Below are 13,681 nucleotides of genomic sequence, written 5' to 3'. Positions count from 1 at the left end.
TTCAGCATTTCTTTCAACATAACTTTAAAACATGGATAGGAGGACTAACTACATCAACTGTCTCTGACGTAAGAAGTAAAACTATTGACATACTAAATACCTAAAGCAATCAATGATCTGTTTGGATCTGCCATGATATTTTGTAAGTAATATAATTCATACATAAAAGTTTTCCTGCAAGAGAGGTATGCTCATCTCATACCTGGCATGTCCCACCCACCACTGAATATTAGAACCTTTCTTAAAATTCACTATAACTTGTTCAAGTCTACAGCACACAAAAGCTTTAAAATTATTCAAAAGCAGTTTCACAACTCTGCATCACAGAATTATTTGTGGTGTGACCCACTTAAAGATTAAAATGGGGGAAAAAATCCCTTCTCTGAGAATGGCAGCTCAATTCAGGGAAAAATTAAAATCATGAAGGAAAAAAAATCCCTCCTGTAACACAGATTAACAACAAAGTGAACAAAAAAATTTAATTCAATGGATTCAGGAGAAAAAAAGAAAATTGGAAAATATATTTCTACAAAAAAATGAAATTCATAATGTGACTTAGCTTCTTACTTTCTGAAAATTTCAAAGCAATTAAGTCCCTGGCAGTTCACAGCCCTGCTTGTTTCTTTAGCACCAAATGCCAGCTGATTCCTTTCACTAAGCAGGTCTCTCTCTTGCCATTCAATTAATTTACTGATCCTTTTGCCTCTTCAAGAGCCTCCTCCTCCAGCAGACACCTGCATGATGCTGGACAAAGAGAAGGGCAGCTCCTGCCATGACGCTCTATTACCTCACTGCAGCCTCCTAAAACTGCCTTGTACTTTGTGACTTGCACATTACTGCATTCATTGCAGTTCAACACACAGAAAAATTAAGTAGAAACTGGTTTCAAATAATGTTGCTGCTTTTAAGGGGCTTCAGAGATCCAGCATAAGCAGAAAGCTTGTTAATACTAATGCTTAGTATCTGAAATCCCAGCTCTGTCTCCATGTTCAAGGAAATCTTATGACTCAGCTTCTTTCCCTGGTGTACTGTTTAGAGTTACCCCACCCATTCATTTCCCCACAAACCTTACTGCTGTACTGCAGCATGGTATACAGACAAGCATGTAAATGCCTCACCCACTCCTCGGTAAATATATTTCAAAAATAATAATAAACCTAAGTTTCACCACAAAAAGTAACTACTATCTTTAACACACTGCACCAAAAAAAAGAACAAAAAAAAAAAGAAGAACTTACTTGAAGTTTCAAGAAAAGTTGTCAGACAGTATGCCCACTTCTAGCCAGGTAGAAGCTGAAATAATTTTCTCATAACCTGGTATTACAGTCAATCCCTGCTGGCTCAGATGCCTGTACTGCATCATCACAAACCCCAGAATATTTGCTACATGACAAAAAACACTGCAATTATGTATGTGCCATTCCACGCACCCTTGGAAGCAAAAATTCAAAGCAAGAGTCTCCTTTGTAACTATTTCTATTCCTTGGTATATATTATTTACATTATTTTCCAGAGGTTCTTTTTGCATCAGATTTCTGATATACATCTAAGGGTGAATTTTGAGAGCGAAGAAGTGGCAAAAGGGGAGGCAGAAGGACAAAGCAGTTTAATCTCTGACCTATTTCGCATCGTGGTCTGGAGTTCACACATTCCAACAACTAAACATGTCTGCAGGAGCATCAGAAACCGCCCAGGCAAAGGACAGAAAACCCCATCAGCACCACAACATTGGCATTTGGCCTTAACCAGCCAGCCAGGGGCATGATCAGAGGGAAAACAGATCACTTCAAACACGAGTCAGTGACGTAAGCAAGGAGGATGAGAATCCCAAGCACCGGCACAAGACAGAAAGGGAAATGCACACGTGCTTTTGGGGCGTCTTATTTTGAAGAGAAGTTGAGAACAATTAAACTGTGAGAATGGTCCTGGGACTGCTCCAGACCAATCCCCTAAGGTGCAATTTTCTTTAGAGAATACTCTCTCAAACAAGAAACTACACTCACTAAAACCACTCTCTAGTAGCACAAGCAACAAAGCTAGGGAAAAAAAAGGAAATTGATAAAGTATTTACCCAAATATCATTTCAGTAAGAATCATGTCACAGTATTACTTTTAAAACTGACTTTTAAGAAAAACAACAATATTTTTCCCATGGTTCCTTTACTTTCTTTGGAGACCATATTCTGTGGCCTGCTAGAAACTTCTAATGCTCAACATAAGTTCATCAAAGTTCAGCACAACATAACTCGAAGATCACAGATCTCTAATAAAGATAACATACAAAAGAATAAGATCACTTAAGGAAGGACAACATTAAAGCATTAAGATAATGGGCTATAAAATAGTGATCTCAACATAGCTCAGGAACCTCCAGAAAATACTGACTTAAGAACTGAGACATATCTTCCCTACTGATTACTACTGGTCCCTGCCACAGGCAGCACAGAACAAACTACATCTCTCTCTGCTTTGACAGACCTACCTCGGAAGGCTTCCCTTGTAAAATAATCAGTTTGGGAGTTAACAATTAAAGAAACTTTATGTTAGACTACTGTACAGTTCACCTCAGTCCCAAAAGCTTTACAAACTAGCTGAGATGACATGCAATCAAGCATGGCTTAATGTCTCTGGGTTCACTTTTGTGCATTAGCTTGACAGAACTAGGGCTGAAACTCAAAACCAGCAGGGACAGCAAGCTGCACTGCAAAAAATTGGTCAGACTCCTGAAAGGTGACTCTTGAGACCACAGAAGACCTCTCCATTCTGACATTATTCCCTCTACTGAGGGATCTCAGTGGTGTGACACAAAGATTAAAATGTAAATTATTCTGAGATCAACTGTCATGATTCCAAGCTGATTTCTGCTACATGAATCTGAGGGAACTTGGCCCATGATTCAATGATTACATATCTCCTCTGCAAAAGGGAGTTCCTGACAAATAACCTATGGGAGTTACATACTGAGTCACAGAGAAAGCAGGAGAGGGCAATCAATAAACGACTCAGAATCATGACCCCACCATTACTGTGAATCTTCTCCCTCTAGTTCGTTACATCTTCATTCAGTAAAGAAAAAGAGTTGTTCAGGGGGTTTTTTTCCCCTAAATTCCCTCTTACCTAGTACTGGGAACTAAAGTACAGGCAATATCTGAGCTGATCCATAGTCCCTGGCATTTAAAACACAGTTTTGATGACAATACAAAGGGTTCACTGACACAGCTCTGTTGACAAATCCTACCAGTGCAGATACAGCTTAGATTAATAAAAAACACCATGACAAGTGCAACTGTGCTAGGGCTTTACTGGTTAAGTACCTTTATAAAGAGCACTCTCTACTTCACACTGCCAACCCAAATCAGTCCCACCATCAATCAAGCATCCAATTTTCCCAAGCTAGCTGCGTGGAGGTATTTTTTAGTATGGAACTTTCAGCCAGCTCATCCTCACACCAAAATCCCTGCTCCCTCTTGAGTATGCTGTATCAAGGACAATGTGGCAGATGAGAAAACATCACAAAGATCAGCAAAATCACAGGCTAGCCAAGAAAGACTTCTCTTTCCTCCCAATTACTGAAAATCAAGAATTAGTTTCAGGGGCATCACTTGAAGGAGAAAGACAAATAAAAATCAACACATTACAGGCCAGCACACACCTGCGACATTCAGATGTACATCTCATGGTTACCAAGACACCAGTGCCTTTGTAAGAGAGAAACTCAGAAGCAGCTGGCTGAAACCAGCCTGAATAAAACTGTCAGGGGTTCAGGAAACAGAAAAAAACTGGATAATTTCCTGTGCACCACAATGAGTGCCACCCCCCAGGGGGTCACTATTGGACCAGCACTGTTCAACACGTTTCTCAGAGGGATTGATCCCACCCTCACCAAGCTTGCTGATGAAATCAAACTGTGGAGTCTTGGCCAACATGTTGGAGGGAAGGGATGCCATCCAGAGCGGTCTGGAAAAGCCTGAGAGGTGGGCCCATGTGAACCTCATGAGGTTCAACAAGGCCAACTGCAAGGTCCTGCACGTGGGGTGGGGCAATCCTGAGCACAGAGTCTGGGCAGAGAATGGATTGAGAGCATCCCTGCAGGAAAGGACTTGGGGGTCTTGATTGATGAGATGTGCGCTGTAGCCCAGAAAAGCCAGCCGTGTCCTGGGCTGCATCTAAAGCTGTGTGGGCAGCAGGGGAGGGAGGGGATTCAGCCCCTCTGCTCTGCTCTCATGAGCCCCACCTGCAGTGCTACCTCCAGCTGTGGGGCCCCTAGTATAAGAAGGAAGAGGATCTGCTGGAGCAAGTTCAGAGGAGGCTACAAAATGATCAGAGGGCTGGAGCACCCCTGCCATGGAGACAAGCTGAGAGTTGAGGTTGTTCATTCTGGGGGAAAAAAGGCTCTGGGGAGACCTTAAAGTACCTTCCAGTGCCTAAAGGGGCTACAAGAGAGATGGAGAAGGGGTTTTGACAAGAGCATGTAGCGACAAGACATAGGGGAATGGCTTCACACTGAAAGTGGGCAGGGTTAAATCAGATATTAGGAATAAATTCTTCCCTGTGAGGGTGGTGAGTCACTAGAATAAGCTGCCCAAAGAAGCTGTGGATGCCCCATCCCTGGAAGTGTTCAAGGCCAGGCTGGATGGGGCTTTGAACAACCCAGTCTAGTGGAAGGTCTCCCTGCTCATGGCAGGGGAGCTGGTACTGGATGGTCATTAAGGTCCCTTCCAACCCAAACCATTCAATGATTCTGTGATAATATTATCTCCCTTTTCAACTAAATGAGAAAACACTACTGAATTGATGATTAAATTTTGTGCCATGATAATAAACAAGCAAACAAAACCAAACCTTAAAGGACAATTCACTCCATTCTCCCAAGGAAAGAACCAGCCATGGCAATACAGAAATTTCACATAAATAATTTCAAGATCACAATACACCTAAAGTGGCTGTAAAAAAAGTGTCCTTTACACAGTTCCCTAAAAAATCCTGCCAGTTTACATGTTCGGTCTAAATCTTCAAAGTCATTAATGGATTTGATTTCTGATACATAAACCACAGCACACCTCGACTGCCAAGCCAGGTTCCTCTGGGGTAAGGCAGATCACAGAGCACAGAAGGATATATTTAAGGGCAGCCATGATGCATCCCAGAGTTAAGAGAGCTCTCTGTGGCACAAACCTTCGGGAAAGAGAAGGCAAGTGTCCTAACATTTAACACCATGCCATTGTATTTTCCTTTTCTATGGTTTGAGGCAGATGGAGGGGAGTTTCAGCTCAGCTGTGAACTTGATGCTATGAAATGCTCAGAAGCACAGAATCAAAAAGGGGGAATGATCCAGACTGTGCCCCAAACATGCTCAAGCTCTTGTCATGCCAATCTAATTAAGAGTCCTTCTGATGACTCACAAGACACCAGACCAAAGACCTATGATACAGCAGGATCCTTCAGCATACACACTCTGAAAAGCCAGATATTCCTGAAAAACCCATGTCAGAGTCCTTTTCCCTCCTGACACCACCTGAGAGTTCCAGTTACTCAAAGTTATTGTACATTAAATGAAAACAGAATATAAACAATGTGTCAGATGTCTGTGGTGATCTGTCAGATATACATACATGCTACTTTTTATCCCTCTCTTTTTGGGGACACTCGAGTTATCTTTCCAGGTAGACCCCGTCATGCCAATCAAACTTCTTCTGCTTCTATCAGAGTAACAAACACAAGAAAATAACAACCTTGGGACAGGCAGGTTGAAAGCCATAATAATAAGTTTAACATTTTAATTTATTCCAGCCAAGACTCAGAAGAAAATACCTTACAGTTCCTGCTTGCTAGTCCAACACAAATTGACCAGAAGTTTCAAAAAGCATTTTTGCATTTTAAAAGAAAAGGAGGCTGGAGGCAAGACCTCAGCAGAAAGACACCTGTCCAAAAGGAAGACATTCCAACCTATTTCACTTGGAAGCAGCCACCAAGAGCTATTGCAGATATGACTCTCCAAGACAGAAGAGCCGGGAGGGTTCACAAAAGGTAACCAAAGCTAGCACTGTTGATACACAAATACAGGTCCACAAACTAAAAACTGCTCGAGAGCGGCCTGTCTGCAGACAACAAGTGAAAAATGGGCCTTGGAACAAGAAGTGACTAATATTAACTCAACTAAAATGGTGGGAAAACTGAAGCATCTCTGAGGGACAGTTCCCTTATCTAATCTGCTAAGAAGAGTTGGACTGGAAAAGGGAACAATCAAATTGTTTTGAAATACTAAAATAAGAGCTCCCAACTTTCCTTTAATGCAATTACTGTGCAAAACTACCAAGAGAAACTTGAACACTACAGAAGTTACCATCTCTACAAGTTTACCCAAGGAATGATCACACATTATCTCTGCAATGACTGAAGGACAGCAGAACTTTCAAAGGGCTGACATCAAGCTTAGGTGGAAATACTTGCATTTTAGCTGATACCTATACTCCTAACACTGTGTATTTTTATTTACTTCAGCTACATCAGTATCCTGTCAACTCTCTATTCCTTAGGGCTATGTGGAAAACCAAAACAAAACCCCCACAACCTTCAAAATTATCAACTGGTGAACCAGCTCAACATAATTTTATTTAATTAGGGATTAAAAAATTTAGTCATATAGGAGTTTACAACAATATAATGTCATCACTTTCTATATCACCAAGAGGCTTCAACCAAACAAGAGCTCTTAAACAATCAAACAGTCTAGAAACCAAAATTCACATCATTGGTAAACTCCCAAGTTATACAAAAACTTTGTTTTTAAAGATCCTCTTTTCTATGCTAAAAGACTTGTTCTAATTACAAAAGTGAGCCAAAAGGAACCATAATTCTCCAAAAAAAATTCTATATTGCAGTTCCATTTTTAGCAACAAAGGTTGTTAAAACTTATTAGGAAAATGCCAAATTTAAGAAGAAAGTAAGGTTATGCTTTCAAGACTGGTTTAAAACTGTAACCTAAGGTTTGACTGCAGTCAAAACATACTATTGGTTGTAAATTCTTTAAGGTAACAACGGAATCATAGCATGGTTTGAGTTGGAAAGGACATTAAAGACCATCTAGTTCACAACCATTTTAAAATTAATTTGGTTACCTGATTTAAGGACTTGATCAAAGTCTGGATTTTCTGAGTTTTAGTATAAATCTCAGAGGCATGAATCCACAACGCTGAAAGTTAGGGTATCATAAGGAATACAAATGATAAGGTGCAGAACCTTCTGTTGTACTTATACTTTTCAATCCTTGTTAGTAATGATGAAAGTTAAAAACAACCTATTTAGAGAGGAAAGCTTCTCTACTTCTGGCCAACAATCGTTCTCCTTGTTCACTAAAGAGCTCAAGAACAGCTACTTCTGCCACACAGATTAGACATTTCTTCCTAGATTTGATACTGTTAAGTCTGCAATCTGCCAGTGCCAAAGGGAGAGCAGAACCACCCTTCAGACTGCACTCCAGCAATGCTGGGACCTTATCCAGTGCACTTCCCAAGGGAAGAGAAGAGCTTTTCATGGTCAGTCTCAAAGCAAAAAACCTAATCCACCTTTGCTGGATGTAAACTATAAATCCAGGTCTATATGACTGTTAATACTCTGTATTTATACATATGCATACACACATATATAAGTTCCCAAACAAGAATGAAAGCTTATTAAACAGAGTTTACTTCTCTTTCAGATAGAAAAAAAATGTATATACAGGTAGGAAGGAATAACTACAATCACAAATTAGAAAGTTGGGGAGATGAAGGCTGTTTGGTTTTTCCAGGTTAAAGGAATGAAGAAAATTGAAGTGCAACTCTCTAAAAGAATTTAAAACATCGACACATTCTTAAATTTGTCATCATGCACAAATGCCCTGAAATTTTTGTGACTTTTTGTGGAAAATATTCCATAATCTTGTAATGAAGAGGCTCTTTTGGATCTAATGATGTTAATCTCCTCACCATAACACATGAGTTAAGGGTAACACCAGTCAGACAGCACACCCATGCCAGGGCTCTGCCCCAAATGCTCTGTGTATGGATGCTGTTCCTAACAGAAGAACTGTTTACTCCAGCTCCACCCTATTACAGAGTCAGTAGAGTTTGGATATTGCTCAATGGCAATTACAGACGTAAAATGGAACTATGTTAGTCAATGCTGATGAGTCAATATACTACTTTTCTTAGAGATTACAAATCTAAATGATGTCCTCCACAACAGCACTTGTTTGGAAAACATAGAATATTTTCAAGGATCTGCCTTTGTTATCAATAATTATCCACGAAATCCATGAAAAAAGACTATTTGACCTGGTCACTAAAGCTTGTGTTTGCTTTCAATCATATTTTAAGACAACCTAAATTTCTCATGTTGAAGTAGCAAAGTCCTCCAGTCCAACACCTACAAGACTTAAGGTTTTCCAGTTATCTTGATTATTTTAGTTTCCTCAGTTGTACTTTTTTTTAAGAGAAGCTTTCATTCATTCCACTAACACGCTATACCAGACTACAAAAAAGGCAGTATTTCCATAGAACTTTTCCTTTCATGAAGCTGGAAAGTATACAGCAAGGCAGAGGACAGCAAATCCAGGTCCCTCAGACAAGACTACCAAGTACTGCTGCAGACAGCTGAATTCTACCCCAAATCTTCCTTTCTCATTAGGCAACACATAACCCAAGTGCCCAATGTGGTCACTGCCTAAGTGTCTGTCCTCTTCTGAGAGCTCAAAATGAGATTCCAGGACTAACAACAAATACCACAGCCCCAGTTCAGGTGCCTGAACACCAAACACCACTGTGGATGCTTTAGAACAGCACACCTAGTCTCCAGCTGCCCTTCCAGAAAATCACAAACCTCCTACCTGTCTAGGGCAGGTGCCTTGGAGCAATAAAACAGAACTAGGTATCTACGTTTAGGCAATTGAATTTCATATCAAATGAGTGTCACTGGGAAAAAAAGTTTAGGAAGTGTAAGTTCTCAAGTGCTCCACGAGACAACATATACACAACATCACACACTCAAACACAGGAGAAAACCCTGTGCTCTCAAAAAAAGGGGGAAGAAGCACCATGATGCTGAGGAACACTGTGAATATGTACTGTCACCAGTACCTGTGAACCAAAGAAAAACCCACAAGGACTGCAATCCTCCTGTCTTCACAGAACTGAGTTTTACGCAGTAAAGCAAAAGACCAAATACTACCCTGCAACTAAACCACATGTGAAAGATGCCCCTGCACTGAGCATTCTCTTGTGCAGCCATGGAATGGAGGTTCCTGCTGGAAAAGCCTGAAAACAATCACATAAACTTTTTGTTCCAAATCAGTAAGAGCAAAGCAAGGTTCTGAGTATTTGCTAACTTTTGAGATATTAACTTTGCTTTCTCAGCTTTTTCTAATATTGTGCTATGTACAAAGTCTTTACCAGGAACTGTGCCTTGAGTGTCCCCCCTCCAAGGTATCGCTTTAAATTTTCCTGAGAAGTTTCTCCATCACTACCCATCTCCAGTCAGAAGAAACTTAGGACTTGAATAGCAGGTGTGACAGGTTACACATAAACTGTGTGGGAGAGACTTCTCAGGGATCACCTGTGTTACACTCAGTGCATGTCTCCATCACTAAGATCTCATTTAGCTTGATTAAAACCCCCCTAATTTCTTTTCTAAAACCATACTTCTCTGTGACTTTGCTTTTGCTTTTTCTTTGCCTATACACGATCTTCAATAAAGTCAAAATGTTACATTGTGGTTACTTTTATAAACCATTACAATACATCAAGAAAAAAAAGTCTTTTGACATCTATTAAAAGGAACATAATCTGCCAAAGCAGTAACTTCACAGTAACAGTCAAAAGTAAAACATAACAACAGTAAAATAACTTCTGCCTCATTTCTACAACTGTAGCAAAAGCTCCCAAAAGTGCTTACCCAGAGGAAGAGCTCAGAGCCTCCACTGCAGCAGGATGCTCTGAATGTGTGCTATCAGCACACACATCTACCACACCATACAAGATGTCACTGATAATTCAGTGTCTACAGACCCCTTTTTAAACCAAGCTCCCATTCCCAGCTCATCTGCTGAGGAAGCTAGTGTGGCTCTGAATGAGTATTTGGGAAAAAATGTATTCATCCATGGTAGGCTTCCCAGGTGAGCAAAGAGAAAAACAACAGAGAAAGCTGCACAGGGGGATTCTGCCTGGCAAAATCTGATGTGGCACTGGACAAAAGAGCTGGCTGGGGACATGGAGGGGCCTTCCACACCTGTCTGTGCAACTGGCTTTCTTCCTATTGCTCTGCACTACCATGCTTTACTTAAAAGTCAGTAAATAAAACAATAAAAACTTTTCAGAAAGATATTTCTTCAAATGGCAGCTATTTGCCTGTGCAGCTTTAGCAGCCAGAAAAAGACCATGCATGCCACATTTCTGGGAACACTTCTCCGTCTTTTTCATTTTATGTTTTAACGCAGATAACTTCAAAGGAGATAAGGCATTTCACACACACGAGTGACTGAACATGAGTACTGCTCTCACAGTCACACACATTCAACTCCCTGAGAAGCTGACAAATTAATTCTATTTAATTTATAGCAAAGCTCTATCTTAGCTATTTTTAAGTGTCACGTTTCAAATCTTGCAAGGTTTGCAGTTAAACTTAAGTTACATCTCTCAGTAAGAAAAATGAATTTGTTATCAATAAATACTGGCTGAAAAAGACTCAACAGGGCAAGGATCAAAAGCACAGAGTAGTTTTTCCCTGATGCAACCATTTCCCACACTTGGCAGTATACCTGAACGTTTTAAAACAAAGTAGTAACTAATAAATAACTTCATCCAAAGATGTTTGGGAACTTGGAAAAACATGTTACAATAATACTGCAGTTCTCTACTAATTATAACTTGCCAATTTTTGAACTGTCTTGCTATATTTAACTTTTTGGTGATGAATTCTCTGAGTGTTTGAAGGGGAGGATTACAGAGCAAACAGATCTTCAGAAAGTAACTTGGAATTTAATTACAAGTAGCAGATTTTCAATAAACAGAAAGGTAGCTACAACATGTAGCAATATCCCCCAGAATTTTGTGCCCTTCTGGATAGGCTTAAAATTTGCTCCCTTTCAGCAAATTTGAAGTAGGCAGTGAGAAACTTTTTGCATTATCTGAAACTTCTGATTATCCGAAGCATCAGCTGGAATACTCAAAACAAGGAAGTTACAAAGCAAATTGCAGTTGTTTATTTAAACCTAAGCGATTTACTTCCTAAATTAACCCTGTCTGAAGAAAAGAAGCCGTGAAGGCTCTTGAGGAATGACCACAGTTATTCCTGTAAACACAGAGTATTTTGGCTGCTTCCAGTTTGGATCAATCCTGAATCCAATCCTTTATAAGGAGTATTTAAATAGGGACAAATGAATATGTCATTTTATCACAAGGTGCAATAAGGAAAGCACATAAATCTGCTCAGGCTAAAGAAAGACCAAACTCACATGACATCAGCATAAGCCTTAGGTCCCCCCGGTCGTGTATTTAACAGCCCAGCTCAAGTCCTTTAAAATAATTCAAGACAGCCTCATCTTCTAATTTAACCTTTGTGTTTGCACTTGGGGGATGGGGAGGGATCTCAGCATAAAGTTTCACCTTCTAACTGCAGATATTCATCTTCCTTCTGGCTCACACCTCTGCACCTCGTGGTGCCAAGAAGGATGGTACTGAGAGCGAGCAAAGAGAGGGCCTAGATGGAAGGGAAGGGGAGCTGAACTTGCACACAATCCAGACTAATTAACTCCCCCAATTAAACAACAAACTGGGGAAGTATCATTTTCTGAGAACAGCAAAGGGAATTTTATATCTTGCTTGAGGTTTGTCTACAGCCGTGGTGAACACCATGACTTAGGATCACTGAACAGCTAAACAGGTTTTTGTCTAATGTCATTAATATCCAGCTTCAACCTGCAGCTAAGAAGTCATAAAAGTATATGTAGCCCATTGTCTCCTTATCAAAAATTGCTAAATTTACCAGATTTCAAGTGTACAGTGTAGAAATTACAATACTGGAATTCAACTCATATTTCTGCTTTGCACATTATTCACATAAATAGCTGCAGGCTGTTGTGGAACTATTAATTTTGAAGGAGCAGATGAGTCAAATCTTATTTTTGATAGGTAGCTCCAAGATGCCTCCAATTAGACCACGATAATCATACTTTAATAGCTGCTCTTGTAATTAAACCATATTACAAAGTGTCACAAGTACAGAAAAGCAGGGCCAGAAGGGAATTCAAAAGGTCACCAGGCTCCTTCCTGCCCCCTGCTTCAAACCACCATCAGCTATTAGAGTTCTGAAACTCTACCAGAAAAAAAAAAAATCATTATTTTAGCAAGTGTCAAGAGCCTCTAAGCATGTACAGAGATTATGAGCTTTCGGAAATATCTTACACAAAAATTAAGGCTGCAAACAACTCATTATAAAAATCTGCAAAAAGTCAATAAAGAACTGATTCAGAAGGGAGGACACTGGTCAGTAATGATAATATTCACCAAAATGCCCTAAAAAAACCCCTAGGAAGTGCAGCATGTACAGGACAACTGTCAGGTCTCAACTACCATCCATTAATTAATGAGAGGCCACAGAATGCAAAACAGATACCATTCCCTCCTGAGTAAATGTTTCCTAAAACCAATCAAGGAATTCCAAGAGATGGAGTTTTAATATTATCACACCCCTCTGGGAATATACATTTGTCTGCACTTGATAATACCCAAAGAGCATAATTATCTCTCAAAGACATACTGTCACAAAATATTGCTCAACTGGCACTTCTATTTAGTACCCTTTATTTGTATAAATACATATATCTTAAAAGGTATCAATCTGGGTTTTTAATTCCCCCCTTACAACCACTCATTAAACGCGCACAGAATGCAGCAAAGTTTCAGAACTCTGTGTCAACATGAAGTCAATTAACTTAAGAAAAAGAAACTTAAGAAAAAGAATCAATGCTACCAGCATTCAGAAACGTTCAGCAGCATCTTAGTTCACACATACAAACTCACAGTCCAAGACTTTATTCTGCTTGCTCTCAACACCACCAGACACAATCTCCTTCTGTACCAAGGTACATCTGTCTGGCCAAGGAAAGCCCCCAACAACAGGTATATCACCCTACAACTTATTAAATACAAATAAATACCAGTTGGCTAACCCAGTAGTTTCTCACACCACAAGAGAACTGTGAAGCTGTGAAATACAATATTCTTACAACAGCAAGTCCATGTCAGATAGAATCCTACCAAGACACTGTGCCATGTGCCATCATGCCACTTACAGATCAGATTAGCTAAAAAATTTGCACAGGACAAGTGAAAACTAAAAAAAAAAATCCAGTTATTTCTGACCCCAGAACAGGTACCATGTTTATTCTACTTCAGAGAATACTTCCTGGCATTTTTTTCTGATGCCAGTGAAAGGCATGTGCCATATCAACAGGTATTAGGTAGTAGCTATTAACCAAAGGTACACAGTGTTTTAGATAGTAAAAATCTATTATTTAAAAGCTTTGATACCAAGGCACAAGCTCAGGATGTTAAATTTCCTCTGACAGTCTATGATTGCATGAGCTCTCCGTGCTAAAAAGGAAGACACACTTCCTGATGAGAGCAAAACACAGGGCCTTGAACTA

General features: G+C 39.8%; 1 protein-coding gene across 1 annotated transcript in view; it reads right to left on the bottom strand.

The window, feature by feature from the left end:
• The window catches only part of CAB39 (calcium binding protein 39), a 41,485-nt gene that overhangs the window by 26,709 nt on the left and 1,095 nt on the right, over positions 1-13,681 (bottom strand). The window lies entirely within an intron of this gene.

Source organism: Pseudopipra pipra, chromosome 10, assembly GCF_036250125.1.
Source record: "Pseudopipra pipra isolate bDixPip1 chromosome 10, bDixPip1.hap1, whole genome shotgun sequence".
NCBI lineage: Eukaryota > Metazoa > Chordata > Aves > Passeriformes > Pipridae > Pseudopipra > Pseudopipra pipra.
The sequence above is the reverse complement of the archived record's forward strand: the minus strand, read 5'-3'. Positions and strand labels throughout refer to the sequence as shown.